This window comes from Triturus cristatus, chromosome 4_2 (assembly GCF_964204655.1).
Source record: "Triturus cristatus chromosome 4_2, aTriCri1.1, whole genome shotgun sequence".
NCBI lineage: Eukaryota > Metazoa > Chordata > Amphibia > Caudata > Salamandridae > Triturus > Triturus cristatus.
In genome coordinates this window covers 391,873,725-391,894,161 of record NC_140586.1, presented here as the reverse complement: position 1 = coordinate 391,894,161, position 20,437 = coordinate 391,873,725, and positions in this window count along the sequence as shown.

The window sequence follows — 20,437 nt, the reverse complement described above, 5'->3', positions numbered from 1 at the left end:
ACACCGGGTGGGGGTACGACTCGAACGTACATGGGTGTACATACACGGGGGCGACTCGTACACGGGTGTACATACACGGGTGGGGGTACGACTCAAACGTACACGGGTGTACATACACGGGGGGTACGCCACGTACACGGGTGTACATACACGGGTGGGGGTACGACTCGAACGTACACGGGTGTACATACATGGGGGGGCAACTCATACACGGGTGTACATACACGGGTGGGGATACGGCTCGAACGTACATGGGTGTACATGCACGGGGGGTACGACTCGTACACGGGTGTACATACACGGGTGGGGGTATGACTCGCACGTACACGGGTGTACATACACGGGTGGGGGTACGACTCGAACGTACACGGGTGTACATACACGGGGGGTACGACACGTACACGGGTGTACATACACGGGTGGGGGTACGACTCGAACGTACACGGGTGTACATACACGGGGGGTACGACACGTACACAGGTGTACATACACGGGTGGGGGTACGACTCGAACATACATGGGTGTACATGCACGGGGGGTACGACACGTACACGGGTGTACATACACTGGTGGGGGTACGACTCGAACGTACACGGGTGTACATACACGGGGGGTACGACACGTACACGGGTGTACATACACGGGTGGGGGTACGACTCGTACATACACAGGTGTACATACACGCTTGGGGGTGTACATACACGGGGGGTATGACTCGAACGTATGGGGGCTGGGGGGGGTCGGCGCGTATGCGGGCACATGTCTCCATGGTTGCTATGGGATTTCGGTGCGGACGGTGTTTTTTCCATACGGTTGTAACATCGGACGCATGGGATGGATCGTGATTCCGCGGTCGGACTTGACTTTTCACATTTGTACGGTAAATCGTCCGGGGACGTGTCGGACACAATTTCCGACCTGAGGACGTGTGGGGAATTGTTCCCAATGCGATTCGTATGGTCTTTTTCCCATGCGAATCGTAATTGGCAGTTTGTACGGCACTTGTACGATTCGTACGGTAAAAACACCGGATACGAGTCGTACGGGCTATTTTTTTACCGGATCGTGATCGGCACCTAATGTTCATGAGAGTATGTTGAGGTCTTCCCCGCCTTCTCAGGTCGGGAAATCCTCCTTGAAATATGTTCCTCCACGTAGGAGTGGTAGGATGAGTGTTCCGCTGAAACGTTTAGTCCATGTTATTCTATACTATTTCTGTATTGCATTAATATTTGGCCTATTTTTCCTATATGCTTCAGTGGTTGCCTTGTTAATTTTCTTTTCTGTTGGTACTCTCTCCACCTGCCTTCTTTCTCGTTTTATTTCTTGGTGTATGTTCTCCTTCTTTCATCCTTTGTTACTTTTGTCCTCTCTTTCCCTTTGCATATTTATGGAAAGAGAGGAGATGTTGTAGTAGTTTCTCACTAACATGTTGTTCATTCTTATGATGTCACTTTCATGACAATGGAATGCTATAGTTTGAATCCCAGGAGGGTCAATTCCTGGAAGCTGTGGAGACGAACAGTCAATAAAGTACGTGCTCTTACACTTACCTGTCTGGTGTAATCACTACAGTATATGAAGCAAAAACAACATCTGTTGCTACCTATGGGCCTGCTGTGTGGGGAACCACAAGTATATCTGTTTTACAGCAAATTGAGGATCCCTTTTGGAAGCGTTTGGTAGGCGTTCCCAAAACTTGTTCCTCCAATAATTGCCACCTTGAACTGGATGTTTCCTTTATTATGGACCAGATTTGTTCCACTCCTCTCCTTTTGTGGCATTCAGTATGGAGAAGGGAACATCTGAAGCTCACACAAGAAATCTTGAGAGATTCTTTATAGCTTGAAGGCATATCCAAACTAAAGTGGCTTAAATTCATTAACAAAAGTCTGTATACTGTCAGTCAGGCAAAATTATTTGATGATCTGACCACATGCACTTCCATCTCAAGGTCAGAATTATGGTTGGTATTTTAAGTCTCATTGTACATTGTATACTTTTTATGCAAATTTTTTTGTACTGGCGAAATAAAGTGATTATGATGATATGATGATTCATTTAACCAAGTTTCAGTCAGATTAAGACGTCAAGATCATGTGAGAGGATAAGGTCAGCGATATCTACCACATGTCTTGTGGCCGATGTGTAATTGAGTAGCATGCATTTGACATGAGGTTTGGAATCATATAGGGTGGTCTGTGTGAGGGTAACTCGCTTAAGAATGTGTTTATGTACTCCTCTGTGTTTGTGTCTTGGTTGCCTATGTTTATTCGGAGGGATGAATTGGATTAGAGCATGATTGTCTATGTATCAGGGAGTGTTGAATCGTTATCAGGGTGCAGGGCAGGGGCGGGGTAGTGGCCATTATTATTAAAGAATACCTTTGCCTGTTCTCCACTACCGATGACAGAGTTTGAGGGGGCCGAGGGACTTGGCTTTCTTCTGACGGTATCAATCTATCACCGGTGTAGTGGTCTACCAACCACCTGGAATGGCTGGAAAATTCATAGAATCAATTGGACATGTCATTGCCCCTGTTGTGGCTAAATACAGGCACTGTCTTGTTCTGGGGGATTTCAATATTCATATGGACCACCCAGATGAACCGGAGCCTTCCAGGCTATGTGCATCATTAGGCATTCTTAATTTGGCCCCCTATGTCCTTCTTCCTATCCATGATCGAGGCCACATTTTGAACCAGATCTTTTCCACGACCAGGATAGAAATGGACGCACCCCTTCCAATATTATGGTCAGATCATTTCCTGCTCACATTTAGAGTCCACATAGAATCAGGCCGGCCGCAATCATACTGCAAGCCGCGTGCAAGCAGTTTCCGGCCTTTTTCTCAGCTCACTGCTGAGGCACTGGATAGTGCACTCAAGTTATACCCTAATCCTTTTAGTGGTATGCTGGAGAGTGATGTGATCTCCTTGGAGAATTGGCTCCACCTTTGTTCTCAGGAGCTTGCTCCCCCCACTACCCGGTCAGCTAAGGCCAGTAGAGCCTCGCCTCGTGGTTTACAGAGGCCCTCCGGATATGCAGAAGTGCTTGTAAAAGTCTTGGGAGAGCATGGTGTAAGAATTGTAGTCCTGCGGACAAAGCCACTTACAAACTCGCCTTGAAAGCTTACTAGTCTAAAGTCCGCAGTGAAAAGAAACTTTTTTAACCTACTAATATTGAGGAGACTGGGAATAAAAGTAAGGAGCTGTTTAAAATTGTAAAAGACTTCTCATCTCTGAATGCTCTGGCTAGTCCATTTACTGAGGGACTAATGCCTCAGAGCTGGAAACATGCAAAAATTCTCCCGCTCCTGAAGAAATCCACAGCTGACTTTTTAGTAGCTGGTTACTACAGGCCTAGGAAGAGGTGTGGCGCCATGGCCAGGTGCGACTGACTACGGAATCTGGGGATCACGGTTTGATCCCCAGAGCCGGCGGCAGATTAGCCCAGCACCATGTGACTCTGGACAATAGCTTGCCTAATCTTCCCGACGGCCCCAAGTGCCTTGAGACCCTTACGGGTGATTGTTTGTGCTTTACAGATGTGGATTATTATTATTATATCGCTGCTGCCTTTTTTTCTCCAAGGTTTTGGAGAAATATGTAAATGCAGTCCTCACGGAATTTGTGGAGGCTATCCACCTGCTTCATCCTAGTCAGTCAGGTTTCAGAGCTAACTTCAGCACTCAGACAGCCTTACTTGAAGTCTCTAAAACCATTAAAACAACTTTGGACTTTGGAGGCAATGCGGTACAGGTACTTTTTGGACCTTTCCGCTGCCTTTGATACAGTGCCCCATGACCGACTCCTGCAAAGACTTCGTAACTGCGGGATTGGTGGCACAGTACTTAGCTGGTTCACCTCCTTTTTAAGTGGCCACCTGCTAATAGTATAGTCTCCCTCTTTCTCGGCTCCCATTCCCACCTACTTTCATGGTGGGAATGGGAGCCCATCCTTTTTAATATGTACATGTTCCCCCTTACGCTCTTGGCGGAGGAATTTGGCACAAAAAGTGTATCTTACGCAGATGACATGCAACTTCTGTTCACCTGTGAGAAGGGCTCTATGTTGAGAGGTAGCATGATAAACGCCTGCCTTACAAAGGTGTTTGCTTGGTTAAGATGAAATCAACTCAAGTGCAACCCGGAGAAGTCGGATATTATTTTCTTCGGCTCCAATCTGTGTGTGGAATGGCCACAGGATATGTCAACCCAAAAAACTTCAGTAACTACCGTAAAAAACCTTGGGGTTAAGATGGATGCTGACATGTCCATGAAATCTCAAATTCAAACCGTTGATGGTACCTGTTTTGGACTATTAAAAATGCTAAAAAAACGTCCTTCCAGTGCTTCCGGTCCCTCACATGAAGATGGTTTTTCAGGCCCTGATTATTTCAAGATTGGACAATGCTAATGCCCTGTATCTGGGCCTTCCTGAATATTTACTTGGCCACCTACAGGTGATTCAGAATGTAGCCGCCAGAGCGATTCTTATGGTGAGCTCTAGGGCTCTTATGACCCCCTACTTGAGATCCCTGCATTGGCTTCCGGTCCAGAAGAGGATTCATTTTAAAGCTCTGGCCTTCAAGACCCTCCACGAATCAGGGGCAACCTACATCAGGAAAAGAATTCAGCACTATGCCCATCTACACACCTTGCGGTCCTCGGTTCAAGGCCTAGCTACCAACCTGAAGTTTCTCCGCTCCCATACAGGTGGACGTTTTTTTCAAGTGGTGGCATCCCAGTTATGGAATAGTCTGCCTCTTTCTCTCAGACAGGTATAGGATCTTCTTGTTTTTAGGAGGAAACTAAAAACCTGGCTGTTTCAACATTAAACTAGCTCTCGTACTTTAGTGCATCTTGTCTGTCATGGAGTTCTTCAGCGCCGGGGCACTCCAGGGAGTAGCCGTGCGCTGTATAAGTACCTGGTAACATAACATATGAGTGGAGGAGGGAGTGGATATCTTTGTCTGATAGAGGATCTATCCATCTAGCTGGCTGAGTAGGTGCATTGGGGTAAGGTACATTTCTCCATCTTGGGTGCATGAGCTTCAAAAAGGTGAAATCCCATTGGTTGGGAGGTATGTGGTAGGCAAGGTGAGAGGTTGGGAGAGTGGTCATGAATTAGACTATTCATATTCAGATCCCTAGAAGTCCATTGATTCTTGGACGACTTTAGGATGAACCCAATAAGGCTCTGCAAGTCAATTTTGAGTTGTGTGACCTCATTAAGTTTGGAGACTAGTGAAGAGTGTAAACATCTTATCAGGACTAGGGGCAGGTGGAAGAGGGAGGGGGGAGTTGTAGTTTAAGGAGTTGGAATAACCTAGGCCCAGGGGGGGGGCAGTAGAGGGGAAGGAGGGTTGTTGGGTTAGGTAAAATCAAAGATAGAGGGAGATGGCAAGGTGCTCAAAGGATGAAGGAGTGGGGGAGCTGGAGATAAGTCGCTAGGCATAGTTAGTGGGTCAAACTTCAGGGTGCGGGATGTGGGGGGTCAGTGGAGTAGTGTGGATGGGGGAATGAATTCCAAGGCCGGGTGATTCTGAAGTAGCTAAACTGGGCCAGGAGTGAGGCTGCAGAGAGGGATGTTGATTGAGGATGGGGCTCAGGTGAAGTATTAGAGTTGCATAGAGAGTTAGGGCAGGGGAGAATTCAGTCCTCATTGGCGCTTTTATGATGAGAGGGAACATTTCCTCAAATATTTCAAGGTTGCGGTAGATCATTGTTTGAGGATGACCCCAATGTTGTAAAAGTTGATTGTTGCTTCTACTCTGTAAATAGAAGAGGGGCAAACAAACTCTTAGATCATGAGTTTTCCTGGATGTGGAGTTCGAAAGCAATGAGAACAGGGATTTTCTCCATTGAGCTCTTCTATTTGTTTAAATATGAGGTAACTTGTTATGACTCCTTTGTTCATGGAGAAGTAGGGATCTGAAACTAGGGTTTCTTGGTGGGATTTGAAAAGTTAATATTTAAAGCTTTTGGCTGCTTTTTGTTAGTTTTGGGGGGTACTTAATTGTATAGGCATAGCGGCTTGTCGGCTCCAGTGTGCAATCAGCACATCTTATATGATCCATATCAAGGATAGGCTGCCATCGGCTAGAGGGAGAGAGGAGGGGAAGGAAGGAGAGGAAGGGCATCAGTGTTAGATTGAGAGGCAGCGAGTCAGGTTCTATGGCGGGCATGGGGTATACCTAATAGGGGCTGTATATAGGTTACAGATAGGTTGCTGTGAAAGTTAGCAAATGATAAACTAGAAGTCACTGAGGCGAAGGCCGGAAGGTCAAGAGAATGAGTGAGGGAGATAGGAATCAACTGAGGAAGCCCAGGTGGAAAGCAGTTTCATAGAAACTCAGTAGTGAAGGGGTAAAATAACTTATCATAAGTCAAATAGATGACCATAACTAAATGCTAAATTACGCAGGTGAAGATAAAAATGTCCAAGTGTGAGCCTTTCAGGGAACAGATAGGTGGTCAATGCACAGTAAGATGACTCAGGCCTGATGTGTCATTGAGGAGGAGCAAAGTTGGGGGTCAGAGGAGCATTGATCGTAATGAATGGATGTATCAAAGAAAAAGGGTTGACCTATTAGGGCTGGGGGAGTGTTTCAGTGAGAGGAAAGGGTGGTAAAGTATCTATATGGGATCACTGACTAAATATCGAAGGTCAAAATATCGGCCTACAAAAATATCGGAACAAAAATATCGATGTCAAGAATATCGACATCCAATCTACAACATGGTAAATACAAAAATATCGATAATTAAATATCGATGTCAAAAATATCGTTAGTAAAAAATATTGTTTTGTTTTTAGTTTAAAAATATATGTAAAATAAACCAAATAATACTTATAAATGAAATAAACATAATTAAATATATTTTATAATATTTAAAATTAATAATTAATATATATATAATTTAATAAAACATTAATTAAACATATACATATACATATATAATATATATACTTACTTAATAATTCGTTTTAATAATTATTTTAGTAACGTATAAATTATTAAATGTTTTTAAAAATGACCAATACATCTATACACATAAAACAATAACATTAATAAATATTAAATATTTACATATAGGAAATAAAAATAAATAAATGTTATTTGAATATTTTTTATTATTAATGATATATTACATTAGCTAAAATAATACAAAAAATATTAAATACCAGAGAGAATAAAACTTCTAGTCCAACTCCAACAAAAACAACAGTAAGGAAAATGTTGGATAGCGTAGGGCTAAAAATTACTATTTCCACTACAGGGAGTGTAACAGTAGGGAAAGTGTTGGATAGCGTAGGGGTAAAAATAACTATTCCAACTCCAGAGACTGCAACAGTAGGGAAAGCGTTGGATAGCGTAGGGGTAAAAATTACTATTCCAACTCCAAAGATTACAACAGTAGAGAAAGCGTTGGATAGCGTAGGGGTAAAAATTACTATTCCAACTCCAGAGAGTGCAACAGTAGGGAAAGCGCTGGATAGCTTAGGAGTAAAAATTACTATTCCCACTTCAGTGAGTGCAACAGTAGGGAAAGCATTGCATAGCGTAGGGGTCAAAATTACTATTCCCACTCCAGAGAGTGCAACAGTAGGGAAAGCGCTGGATAGCGTAGGGGTACAAATTACCATTCCCACTCCAGTAAGTGAAACAGTTGGGAAAGCACTGGATAGCATAGGGGTTCTATGAACATAATAACCAATTAAATAATTTGTTATAAAAAATAGCATATTAATAATTAATTTACAAAATAATTATTATTAAATACCAATAATTTAAACTAAATATTTAAATAAATAACATTAAATTACATCCCACACTATTCCCCCTTTAACACCCAACACACTACACATACAAAAAACACAATAAATGTAACGATCAATGTATCTATTATTTACAGTTAATATTACATTCTTTATAATTAATATAGTTATTAATTTACTAGTTAATACATATTAACTACCAAATTACAATTAATCACCAATTAATTATTAATTAACAATACATTAATTAGCAATACCAACAAATAAAATGAATAAATAAATTATTTATATTTACTATATTTAACTAACTAATAACAATTATTCACCAATTAATAATTAATTAACAATTAATTAATAATAAATACAAATAAAAAAACAATATCATTAATTATTTAATTTAATTACATCCCACCCTATTCCAATTAACAATGACAATAAATAAATATTAATAATAAAGTAATTATAACTAATATAATTAACCAATTAATAAAATTAATTTACAATTAATAATTAATTAACAATTAATTAATAATAAATACCAATTAAACAATAAATATTAATTCATTAATTATAATTAAATTACTTCCCACCCTATTCCCCTATAAACCCACAACCCGCTCTGGTACTAAAACGCTAAATTTATTTTAAAATAATTATTAATCTCTAAACATTTATTTTTAAATGTATTAAAATACATTACAATAATCTTTAACATACAAATAAAATACATATTAAATACATAACACTAAAAAATAACGATATTATTGACATCGATATTTTTGCTTACGATATTACTTACATGAATATTAATTACTTCGATATTATTTACTTCGATATTACTTACCTTGGGGTCGATATTCTGTCCATGGATATTCTTGACTTCGATATTCTGTCCCTACGATATTAAAAGCTCGATATTATTGTAGGTCCATATCAAAAACTCGATATTTTGACTGACCACCATCTATATGAGATGGCTGCCATATCGGAGCAACATTTTTGCGAGCCAGATAGGAAAAAATTGGTTTATCAAGCTCAACTGTTGCAGGAGGACAAGGATCCCCGCTCGAACAGATTCACATTTGCTCAGACAAGATCGGTGAGCAGACGCCATAATTGATTACAAGTTTTGCTGATACCGCGGAGCGGTAGTCTGTCCTGAGACAGCCATCACAGGGTAAGAGACTACATCTGATCCTTAGTCCCAGTAGGTGGTGTGTGGCAAACCAAGACAAGCGAGTAGGTGATATTTGCTTTTTCCCTTGTCAGCACGCTAGAGAGTGCGAAGTTAGATACAGGTTTCAGACCAGGGTACACTCTGGTGCCGATCACGATCCTGCAAAAAACGGGTACGAACCGTCGGACGGAGCATATTCTCCGTCCGACGCGTACCCGGTAGTCAAAATATACGAACATGGAATTATAATTCGCACGGAAACTCAATTTCCGTACGAATCGTACAAAACCCCGACCGACGAAAATAAACATACAAATGCGATCCGGGAAAGCACCGACGTGACGTCGGGACGCACGCAGCCTGCCATTCACGAACCAGGAATTACGATTCGCACCGACGTCATCCCGCACGGACAATATTTTCCGGCTGCCAAAAACTGCCGGGAAATCAGGACGACGTGAACAAGGAGGACCTGTACGCGACGGACAGACATGGACCCGAACCTACGTGTCAGCCCGGCCCTCATAGCAGTCGACCTCCTCTACAGGTTCCGACGCAGACGCCGCAGAAGGTCAGAACAACTAAGGGAGGGGGGAAAGGGGGGGGGGGCAGGACCAGGGGCAGGCCACAAAACCACCACCAAAGTCACACAGCACACATGCCCTGGACATACCTGACCCCCATGCCCTGGTCACTACGAGGGGGTGGGGGCGTGTCCAGCAAAGCCAGCGTCCGCCACAACGGAAGTGCCTGACGACGCGAACCGGCAACACAACTATACAGGTACGTCCCGTACCCACGCCTTAAGAGCGTGGGTACGAGTCGTACCACGCCCACACCTACGTCACCCCAACAATGGCGGGACGGCTGTACCCATGTGGCAAAGGCCTGGGTACGGCCTGCACAAGCATCACATAGCGTGGGGACGGATATGTATGGACCGTACCCCCACCCCCGTATGCAGGGAGCGTACCCCCAACCCCAACAGTGTAAGTACGACCCGTACCCCCACCTGCGTACGTATGGAGCATACCCCCCACCCCAACAGTGTAAGTACGACCCGTACCCTCACCCGCGTATTCATGGAGCGTACCCCCCACCCCAACAGTGTAAGTACGACCCGTACCCCCACCCGTGTACGTATGGAGCGTACCCCCCACCCCAACAGTGTAAGTACGACCCGTACCCTCACCCGCGTATGCATGGAGCGTACCCCCCACCCCAACAGTGTAAGTACGACCCGTACCCTCACCCCCGTACGTATGGAGCATACCCCCACCGCAACAGTGTATGTACGACCCGTACCCTCACCCCCGTACATATGGAGCGTACCCCCCACCCCAACAGTGTAAGTACGACCCGTACCCTCACCCGCGTACGTATGGAGCATACCCCCACCCCAACCATGTATGTACGGACCGTACCCCCACCCCAACAGTGTAAGTACGACCCGTACCCTCACCCGTGTACGTATACGTCCCACCCCAACAGTGTAAGTACGACCCGTACCCTCACCCGCGTACGTATACGTCCCACCCCAACAGTGTAAGTACGACCCGTACCCTCACCCGCGTATGCATGGAGCGTACCCCAACAGTGTAAGTACGACCCGTACCACCACCTCGTATGCATGGAGCGTACCCCCCACCCCGACAGTGTAAGTACGACCCATACCCTCACCCCCGTACATATAGAGCGTACCCCCACCGCAACAGTGTATGTACGACCCGCACCCTCACCCCCGTACGTATGGAGCGTACCCCCACCCCAACAGTGTAAGTACGACCCGTACCCTCACCCGCGTACGTATGGAGTGTACCCCCACCCCAACCGTGTATGTACGGACCGTACCCCCACCCCAACAGTGTAAGTACGACCCGTACCCTCACCCGCGTACGTATACGTCCCACCCCAACAGTGTAAGTACGACCCGTACCCTCACCCGCGTACGTAAACGTCCCACCCCAACAGTGTAAGTACGACCCGTACCCTCACCCGCATATGCATGGAGCGTACCCCAACAGTGTAAGTCCGACCCGTACCACCACCTCGTATGCATGGAGCGTACCCCAACCCCAACAGTGTATCTACGTACCGTACCACCACCCCAACAGTGTAAGTACGACCCGTACCCCACCCGCGTACGTATGGAGCGTACTCCCACCCCAACAGTGTAAGTACGTCCCGTACCCCACCCCCATACGTATGGAGCCTACTCCCACCCCAACAGTGTATGTACGAACCGTACCCTCATGGAGCGAACCCACACACGTGTATGTTCTAAGCGTACATATTGTTAAATAGGAGGGGTTTGTGCCTATCACTCCCAGCAGTGCCCAGACGCAGGAGGGGTGGGTGCCTATCACTCCCAGCAGTGCCCAGACACAGGAGGGGTGGGTGCAGAGTCCTCCCAGCAGTGCCCAGGCACAGGAGGGGTGGGTGTAGAGTCCCCCCAGCAGTGCCCAGACGCAGGAGGGGTGGGTGCCTATCACTCCCAGCAGTGCCCAGACACAGAAGGGGTGGGTGCAGAGTCCCCCCAGCAGTGCCCTGACGCAGGAGGGGTGGGTGCCTATCACTCCCAGCAGTGCCCAGACACAGGAGGGGTGGGTGCAGAGTCCCCCCAGCAGTGCCCAGACGCAGGAGCGGTGGGTGCCTATCACTCCCAGCAGTGCCCAGACACAGGAGGGGTGGGTGCAGAGTCCTCCCAGCAGTGCCCAGACACAGGAGGGGTGTGTGCAGAGTCCTCCCAGCAGTGCCCAGACACAGGAGGGGTGTGTGCAGAGTCCTCCCAGCAGTGCCCAGACGCAGGAGGGGTGGGTGCCTATCACTCCCAGCAGTGCCCAGACACAGGAGTGGTGGGTGCAGAGTCCTCCCAGCAGTGCCCAGACACAGGAGGGGTGGGTGCAGAGTCCCCCCCAGCAGTGCCCAGACGCAGGAGGGGTGGGTGCCTATCACTCCCAGCAGTGCCCAGACACAGGAGGGGTGGGTGCAGAGTCCCCCCAGCAGTGCCCAGACGCAGGAGGGGTGGGTGCCTATCACTCCCAGCAGTGCCCAGAGACAGGAGGAGTGCATGCAGAGTCCTCCCAGCAGTGCCCAGATGCAGGAGGGGTGTGTGCAGAGTCCTCCCAGCAGTGCCCAGAGACAGGAGGGGTGGGTGCAGAGTCCTCCCAGCAGTGCCCAGACGCAGGAGGGGTGTGTGCAGAGTCCTCCCAGCAGTGCCCAGACGCAGGAGGGGTGGGTGCGTATCACTCCCAGCAGTGCCCAGACACAGGAGGGGTGGGTGCAGAGTCCTCCCAGCAGTGCCCAGAGACAGGAGGGGTGGGTGCAGAGTCCTCCCAGCAGTGCCCAGACACAGGAGGGGTGGGTGCAGAGTCCTCTCAGCAGTGCCCATAGACAGGAGGGGTGGGTGCCTATCACTCCCCGCAGTGCCCAGAGACAGGAGGAGTGGGTGCAGAGTCCTCCCAGCAGTGCCCAGAGACAGGAGGGGTGGGTGCAGAGTCCTCCCAGCAGTGCCCAGAGACAGGAGGGGTGGGTGCCTATCACTCCCAGCAGTGCCCAGACACAGGAGGGGTGTGTGCAGAGTCCTCCCAGCAGTGCCCAGACACAGGAGGGGTGTGTGCAGAGTCCTCCCAGCAGTGCCCAGACACAGGAGGGGTGGGTGCAGAGTCCTCCCAGCAGTGCCCAGACGCAGGAGGGGTAGGTGCCTATCACTCCCGGCAGTGCCCAGACATAGGAGGGGTGGGTGCAGAGTCCTCCCAGCAGTGCCCAGACAGAGGAGGGGTGGGTGCAGAGTCCTCCCAGCAGTGCCCAGACACAGGAGGGGTGTGTGCAGAGTCCTCCCAGCAGTGCCCAGACACAGGAGGGGTGGGTGCAGAGTCCTCCCAGCAGTGCCCAGACAGAGGAGGGGTGGGTGCAGAGTCCCCCAGCAGTGCCCAGAGACAGGAGGGGTGTGTGCAGAGTCCTCCCAGCAGTGCCCAGACGCAGGAGGGGTGGGTGCCTATCACTCCCAGCAGTGCCCAGACACAGGAGGGGTGGGTGCAGAGTCCTCCCAGCAGTGCCCAGACACAGGAGGGTTGGGTGCAGAGTCCCCTCAGCAGTGCCCAGAGACAGGAGGGGTGGGTGCAGAGTCCTCCCAGCAGTGCCCAGACGCAGTAGGGGTGTGTGCAGAGTCCTCCCAGCAGTGCCCAGATGCAGGAGGGGTGGGTGCGTATCACTCCCAGCAGTGCCCAGACACAGAAGGGGTGGGTGCAGAGTCCTCCCAGCAGTGCCCAGACACAGGAGGGGTGGGTGCCTATCACTCCCGGCAGTGCCCATGGAACGCAAAGGGAGATACCATGCCCACACATTTCAGTCAGGTGCACAAAGACCCTGCAGTACATGTAACACGTGTGCGAGGCTGGGAGTATACGCATGCATAGCGCAGAAAAGAAAACATGTCCACATGAAGTCATGTCAATAGTCCACATACACAAGTACAATGACTCCCAAGGATGCCACGAATGATGCAGGTGAAGCATCGCTCAGCATGCATGTACAAAGTTGAAGGAGTCCGTCACACACCCAGCTAATGTACACACAGCTCAGCACTAAATATTGGGAACACCCTGCAGGGAAGATGTCAGGGTACACAGAGGAAGGAATACACCTTTGGACAATTTCACCATGCAGCAACTGCTTACATGAACACAGAAACCTAGCTAACACCGTGTGATGGCACACAGATCCCAGGGTCCCCCCTATGACCAGCACACTACTACATTTCCCACACACCCAACACATGAACAACACCCAAAACCATGTAGCAGCCCCACCAACAGCAATACCAGCAAAGCAGTAGTGTTCCAAGGGGAAAAAAATAAATTGCTTTATTCAGCATGAACCAAAAAATCTTGTTTGTAGGAAGTTTAATATTTACAAAGCCCATAGGGCAGTCCAGAAGTCACAGCTGGATGGGGGACACAGTGGGATGCGTGTCCCCGTAGCTTGCCTGCACAGTTACATTCCGTCCTCTTCCACAGGGGTGAGGGCATCATGTGGGGGGGAAGAACCAGGCACCGCAGGGACAGGAGGGTGAAGGGTAGGCGTCGTGGGTGCAGGGATGGAGGACTCCACCACAGGGGGTGGGGCAGGGCCAAAGGCGGAGGCCAGGATTTCGCTGCACACCTTAGCAAGGTCCTCCAGGGAATCCCCTGCACCTGAAGGAATCACAGGCCCCAAGGAGGGGGAGGGGTCAGAGGGATGGGTCGCAGCGCCACTGGGGGAGGGTGTGGACGGTGGGGGGGAATCAACCACCCTGATCGGGGACTTCCTTGACCGCTTGCGTGGTGGTGTCACTGTGGGGCTCAGGGACAGAGCGGCCATGAAGGAGTCTTTGGGGGAGATGTGGCCAGGAGAGCTGAGGGGAGGGGATTTGGAGGGAGTGGATTTGGTGGAATGCGGACTCCCACTCTGGCTGCGTGTCACACGTTTGCCCCCCGACCCAGTGGGTGTGCCTACTTCACCCTGTGTGTGCGTGTCAGGAGGTGTGCGGTGGACCTTCCCTGCTGGTGTGGTGCCTGTGTGTGTTGTGGTGGGTGCATGCTGATGTCTGGGTGTACGTGGGACAGGCATGGGAGTGGGAAGTGTGGATGGGGCAGGGGTAGGGGGTGGGACGCAGCGCTGCAGGATACCCACTGCTGCAGTCAGTGTCGAGTCTATCGACCTCAGCAAGCTGCGTTGGTCAGCCTGCGATGAATGAATGCCCTCCAAGTATGCCTCCATGTTGTTGAGGACCTGGCTGTGGCCATGGAGGACATTAAGGATCGCAGCCTGACCAATCTGCAACTGCCGGTGGATGTCCACAGACTCGGCATTTTCGGCAGCAGTGGAGACAGGGGCAGGGGGTGCGGTGCCTGGCAGGAAGGAGACATGTGGTGACCGGGCACGTTGGGAAGGGACACGAGCAAGTGGGAGGCGGCTGATGGCAATGGAGGGGGCGGGGTGCGATGTTGTGCCGCTGTCAGCTGGTGGTGCAGCCTCCGCCCACTCGGAGAGATCATCCTCGGACCCGTCAGCTTCATACTCTGTTGTGCCAGTCGACAGGTCCCCGGCTTCACTCTCCTCCGCCTCAGTCCCACTTGATGTGCCAGCCCCGATGTCACCGCTGGCACTGGTGCTCGGTCCCTCTGCTCCATCTGTGCCCATGTCTCCCTCCGTGTCCCCCGACGATGCTGTGGGCAGGGTGAAGAGACAGAAATTAATCATACACCTGTATACATATGTCACATGAGTCCAATCTACATAGGTTACAGTGCATAGCCTGAAACAAAAGAAGAGTTACATCTACAAAACAAGGTACATATGTAGGGCATGCAAGACACAGTTGTGTGACCCACCATGCCACTGAAAAACTATGGAGAGCATGACACAATAGCAAATGAGATGGAATGGAATTTTGACTGAGGAGCAAGGCCCTGGGGACAATCCAGCACTGCATCTGCACCACACAGTGTGGCAGGACATAGGGATGAGCAGGGACCATATCCAGGAACAAGAGGCACATGCAGCATAGGTTATACTGAAAACATGCCCACCATGACTGGCTCACTGCACCTTGAGTGCATGTCCAGACAAACATCACACACTGGCCAGTCCTAGCAAGGAGATATCAGGTTGTGACATTAAGGCCATGCCCGCACCACCCACCCCCTACATGAGACAATTATTTGGAGACACAGGAAGCACTTACATCCCTTAGTCTGGGTGAAATACACATGGGATGCAACAATTCAAGATTGCACACAAAATACCCAAGGTGCGCCTGTCCAAATAATCATGTACAAATGGGCATCTTCAGATGATTGTAACAAGACACACAGGCAATGTCCACCGTGAGTATGAACAAGGAAAATCAGGTCAGGCTGTACAGTGGACACTTGTACTACATTTCACGTCAATATACATTTGGCCAGGGGACAAAGGCACACAGCACAACCTATGCTGTAGACACAGAGATTGTCGACATATTCGGATTACACACATGATACCTAGGAAAATATGCCCCTGGGGACAGTAGTGGCCACACAACTCTATGCTCCTGAATGGGAATGACTGCAACACACGCTACCATCCCCGCACTATGCGTACCGCACACTCATGCACATCATGTCACAGGCCACCACATAGGACATGCGTGCTGTAAGGCCTCACACTTGAGAGACTAACTCCCATGTTTGGACTCAGCATTAGTGCCAACTGACATGGAACCCACAAGATCAGAACTGGACAGGGCACAGGCAAGGTCCCAAAACCTGTTACACACCACCCCCACACATGATGCTGCAGGCATTGTACACGTGGAGAAGGTGCCGGGCTACATAACCTTGTGACAGAGTGACTTCACACAGACCAGGGAACACATTGCAAGGAGGGGAAGGGAGGCAGGAGAGCACTGCAATACTGTGGGTAACAGGATCTGCACAGCACCATTAAACCCTGGCAGTGTATCCATGGAACAGTGCACTTACAAATGCTGGTGAAACACAACAAACACACATGTACCTACCCCCTTCCTGCTGCTGCATCTCCTGTAAGCGCCTGTCCAAGTCTGGAAATACCACCGCCAGCACACGCTTGTGGATGTGGGAGAGACGGCGGCGCCCGCGGTTCTTATGGCTCTCAGGTGAGTCCCCCAGCAGGACCCGTGTGATCCTCCGCGTCCAGCACCGGATATCCTGCCAGCGTTTCCTCACCTGGGACAGGCGCCGCTTGTGACCATCCGCACTCCTCACGGCACTGACGGCGGTCAGCCAGATCTGCTCCTTGGCAGAGGCGCCTACCTGTGAGGATGAACAAGTGACACTACATCAATACACCTGCAACATGTCACAGAGACACATATGAGAACAAATTAGCTGGTTACAACAAGGCATGTCATGCAGCCAACGCATTGCACCTTTGCCATAGGGACATACTCCTCTGAGGAAGGGCAAAAGCAGTACGTGCCAGTGAAAGTACACAGGTGGAATGAGGGCAAAGACACAATCAATTATCAAGGCTCACACTGTGCATCACACCCACCCCTCCTGCGTCTGGGCACTGCTGGGAGGACTCTATACCCACCCCTCCTGACTCTGGGCACTGCTGGGAGGACTCTGCACCCACCCCTCCTGACTCTGGGCACTGCTGGGAGGACTCTTCACCCACCCCTCCTGTCTCTGGGCACTGCTGGGAGGACTCTGCACCCACCCCTCCTGTCTCTGGGCACTGCTGGGAGGACTCTGCACCCACCCCTCCTGCGTCTGGGCACTGCTGGGAGGACTCTGCACCCACCCCTCCTGACTCCGGGCACTGCTGGGAGGACTCTGCACCCACCCCTCCTGCGTCTGGGCACTGCTGGGAGGACTCTGCACCCCCCCCTCCTGACTCTGGGCACTGCTGGGAGGACTCTGCACCCACCCCTCCTGCGTCTGGGCACTGCTGGGAGGACTCTGCACCCACCCCTCCTGCGTCTGGGCACTGCTGGGAGGACTCTGCACCCACCCCTCCTGACTCTGGGCACTGCTGAGAGGACTCTGCACCCACCCCTCCTGACTCTGGGCACTGCTGGGAGGACTCTGCACCCACCCCTCCTGCGTCTGGGCACTGCTGGGAGGACTCTGCACCCACCCCTCCTGACTCTGGGCACTGCTGGGAGGACTCTGCACCCACCCCTCCTGCGTCTGGGCACTGCCTGGAGGACTCTGCACCCACCCCTCCTGACTCTGGGCACTGCTGGGAGGACTCTGCACCCACCCCTCCTGCGTCTGGGCACTGCTGGGAGGACTCTGCACCCACCCCTCCTGCCTCTGGGCACTGGCTGGGAGACATCAGGCATAACCCCCCCGGGGACCACCCCTACAGTACATAGCATGTGTGTCACACCTGGACACAATGGCAGAAGTCACAGTCACAAAAAAGGGACACAGTCTGTGCTAGTAGCCTCTGCACTCACCTGATACCCTGGTCGCCCATACAGCAGGGGGTACTGTGGGAGGATCACATCCAGCAATGCCAGGTTCTCCTCCAGGGTGAATGGCTGTGACCTCTCCACAGACCTTGACATGGTTCCAGGGAATCAGGAGCAGCAGTAGTGTGGTAGAATCGAAATATGTGCAGGCAAGTGATCCCTCATGGGACCTGGCTGCCTTATATCTGCCTTGCTGTCCTGTTTCATGCACAGGAGTACAGAGTGATTGGTCACTCACATTTGCATCCCATGTTTCCTCCAATCCCTTCAAACCTAGCACAGTCAGTGGGTTCTTATTGTGTTTTTTTCTTCAGCATGATGTCAACCCCACAAACACATTGCAACAAAGTAGATTCATTCCAACTGACTTCTGCTGTGCACCTTCCAGAACAAATTCAAACTTAAAACTTGGTCTCCATGACAACCAGCATGCATGTAGGCCTTAATACTTGTCCCTCATGTGTCCCCTATGTAAATTTGAGCTTCACACACAGGTACGGTGCGTTCCGGGGCCCTAGGGCACCCCAAATGCATAGCAACGGCCCGTACAGGCGTGTGTACGGGCCGTACCACTATGAGTACGCATACGCAAGAACACCCATTGTGGTACGGCCCATACACGCGTGTGTACGTTCACTATCACTATGGGTGTCCTCGCGTATGCGTACTCGCAGTGGTACGGCCCGTACACACACCTGTACGTTCACTATCACCATGGGTGTCCTCGCGTATGCGTACTCGTAGTGGTACGGCCCGTACACACGCCTGTACGCTCACTATCACTATGAGTACGCATACGCGAGAACACCCATAGTGAGACGGACCGTACACATGCCTGTACGCTCACTATCACTACGAGTACGCATACGCGAGGACACCCATGGTGATAGTGAGCGTACAGGCGTGTGTACGGTCCGTACCACCATGAGTACGCATACGCGAGAACACCCATAGTGGTACGGCCCGTACACATGCCTGTACGCTCACTATCACCATGGGTGTCCTCGCGTATGCGTACTCGTAGTGGTAGTGAGCGTACAGGCGTGTGTACGGGCCGTCTCACTATGGGTGTTCTCGCGTACGCGTACTCATAGTGATAGTGAGCGTACAGGCGTGTGTACGGTCCGTCTCACTATGGGTGTTCTCGCGTATGCGTACTCATAGTGATAGTGAGCGTACAGGCATGTGTACGGGCCGTACCACTATGAGTACGCATACGCGAGGACACCCATGGTGATAGTGAACGTACAGGCGTGTGTACGGGCCGTACCACTGCGAGTACGCATACGTGAGGACACCCATAGTGATAGTGAACGTACGCACGCGTGTACGGGCCGTACCACTATGGGTGTTCTTGCGTATGCGTACTTACTGACCGTATACATGCCTGTACGCTCACCATCACTATGGGTACACATACGGCAGCACTCCCATAGTGATATGGGAACATACACAGGCCCTCTTAGCAGCAGTACGGTTGTTTTCACACATCACAGTGGTGACAGGCAGCACACAGGAAGGAATAGGGCTGACATACTTGTCCATGGATGGACATCAAGGCATTGTCTGGGCAGTACTACATGTGTGGGGCACAGGTGTGAAAGGCTGTGATGTGGTACATGACTCCTGAGTCGAGAAGGCACCAGATGTATGATGAGATGTGTACACATGTAATGTGTGACGGTGCAATGTGTGCCAGGCATGCCCTTGACTCCTATGACATGTGTGCATGTCGTACTGCACACTTGTGATGAGCGTCACTGGCATGGCACGGACACCAAGACACGGAAGTGTCCCCTGAGGCCCGGTACAGGTGTTACCACACCTGACATGTCACTACACACGGTGCACGATGTGACTATGTCATGTACGTGTGGGGGGTTCCCATTAGGTTGATGTTGGAGCTCCCTCAAAAGCTGCAGCTGTTGCAGCAACCAACATGTGTCTGTGTGTAGATTGACATTGCACACTGTTCCGCACACCATGCCACATGTGGTATCGGATGTGAGGTGCGTATGTATGCATGGGACACGGAGTAGCGTAACAAGGACATGTCTGCATCCTCTCTATGAATGTGTGGTGAGTCATGACATGTACACCTTCATGGCAAGGTGTGTGGGCTGTCCTAGTGTAATGTCATGTGACCTGTGGCTCTAGTGTTCCGCTACCAGTCTCTGCAATCGACATCCTACTTCTGCTGATGTGTGGATGTATGTCACTCCTGTCTTGCGTCTGGCTGTTCACTTGCACTGGGACACAGCTAATCCCATGCCATGGCATGTGGAGGTTCACAATCTCCGTGTGTAGCTGGGTCTTGGTAGGAGTGTCACCTGGCAGCCATACGTGTCCAGGGCATGTGGCACATACCTGACTCCGTATGTAGCATATGTGTATAGACAGATTAACATGTGCTCAGTACAAATTAATTGTTGTTGTGGTGCACTCACTCTTCCTTGTCACTTCCAAAGTACTGCAGAGCGCCGCCTCTTCC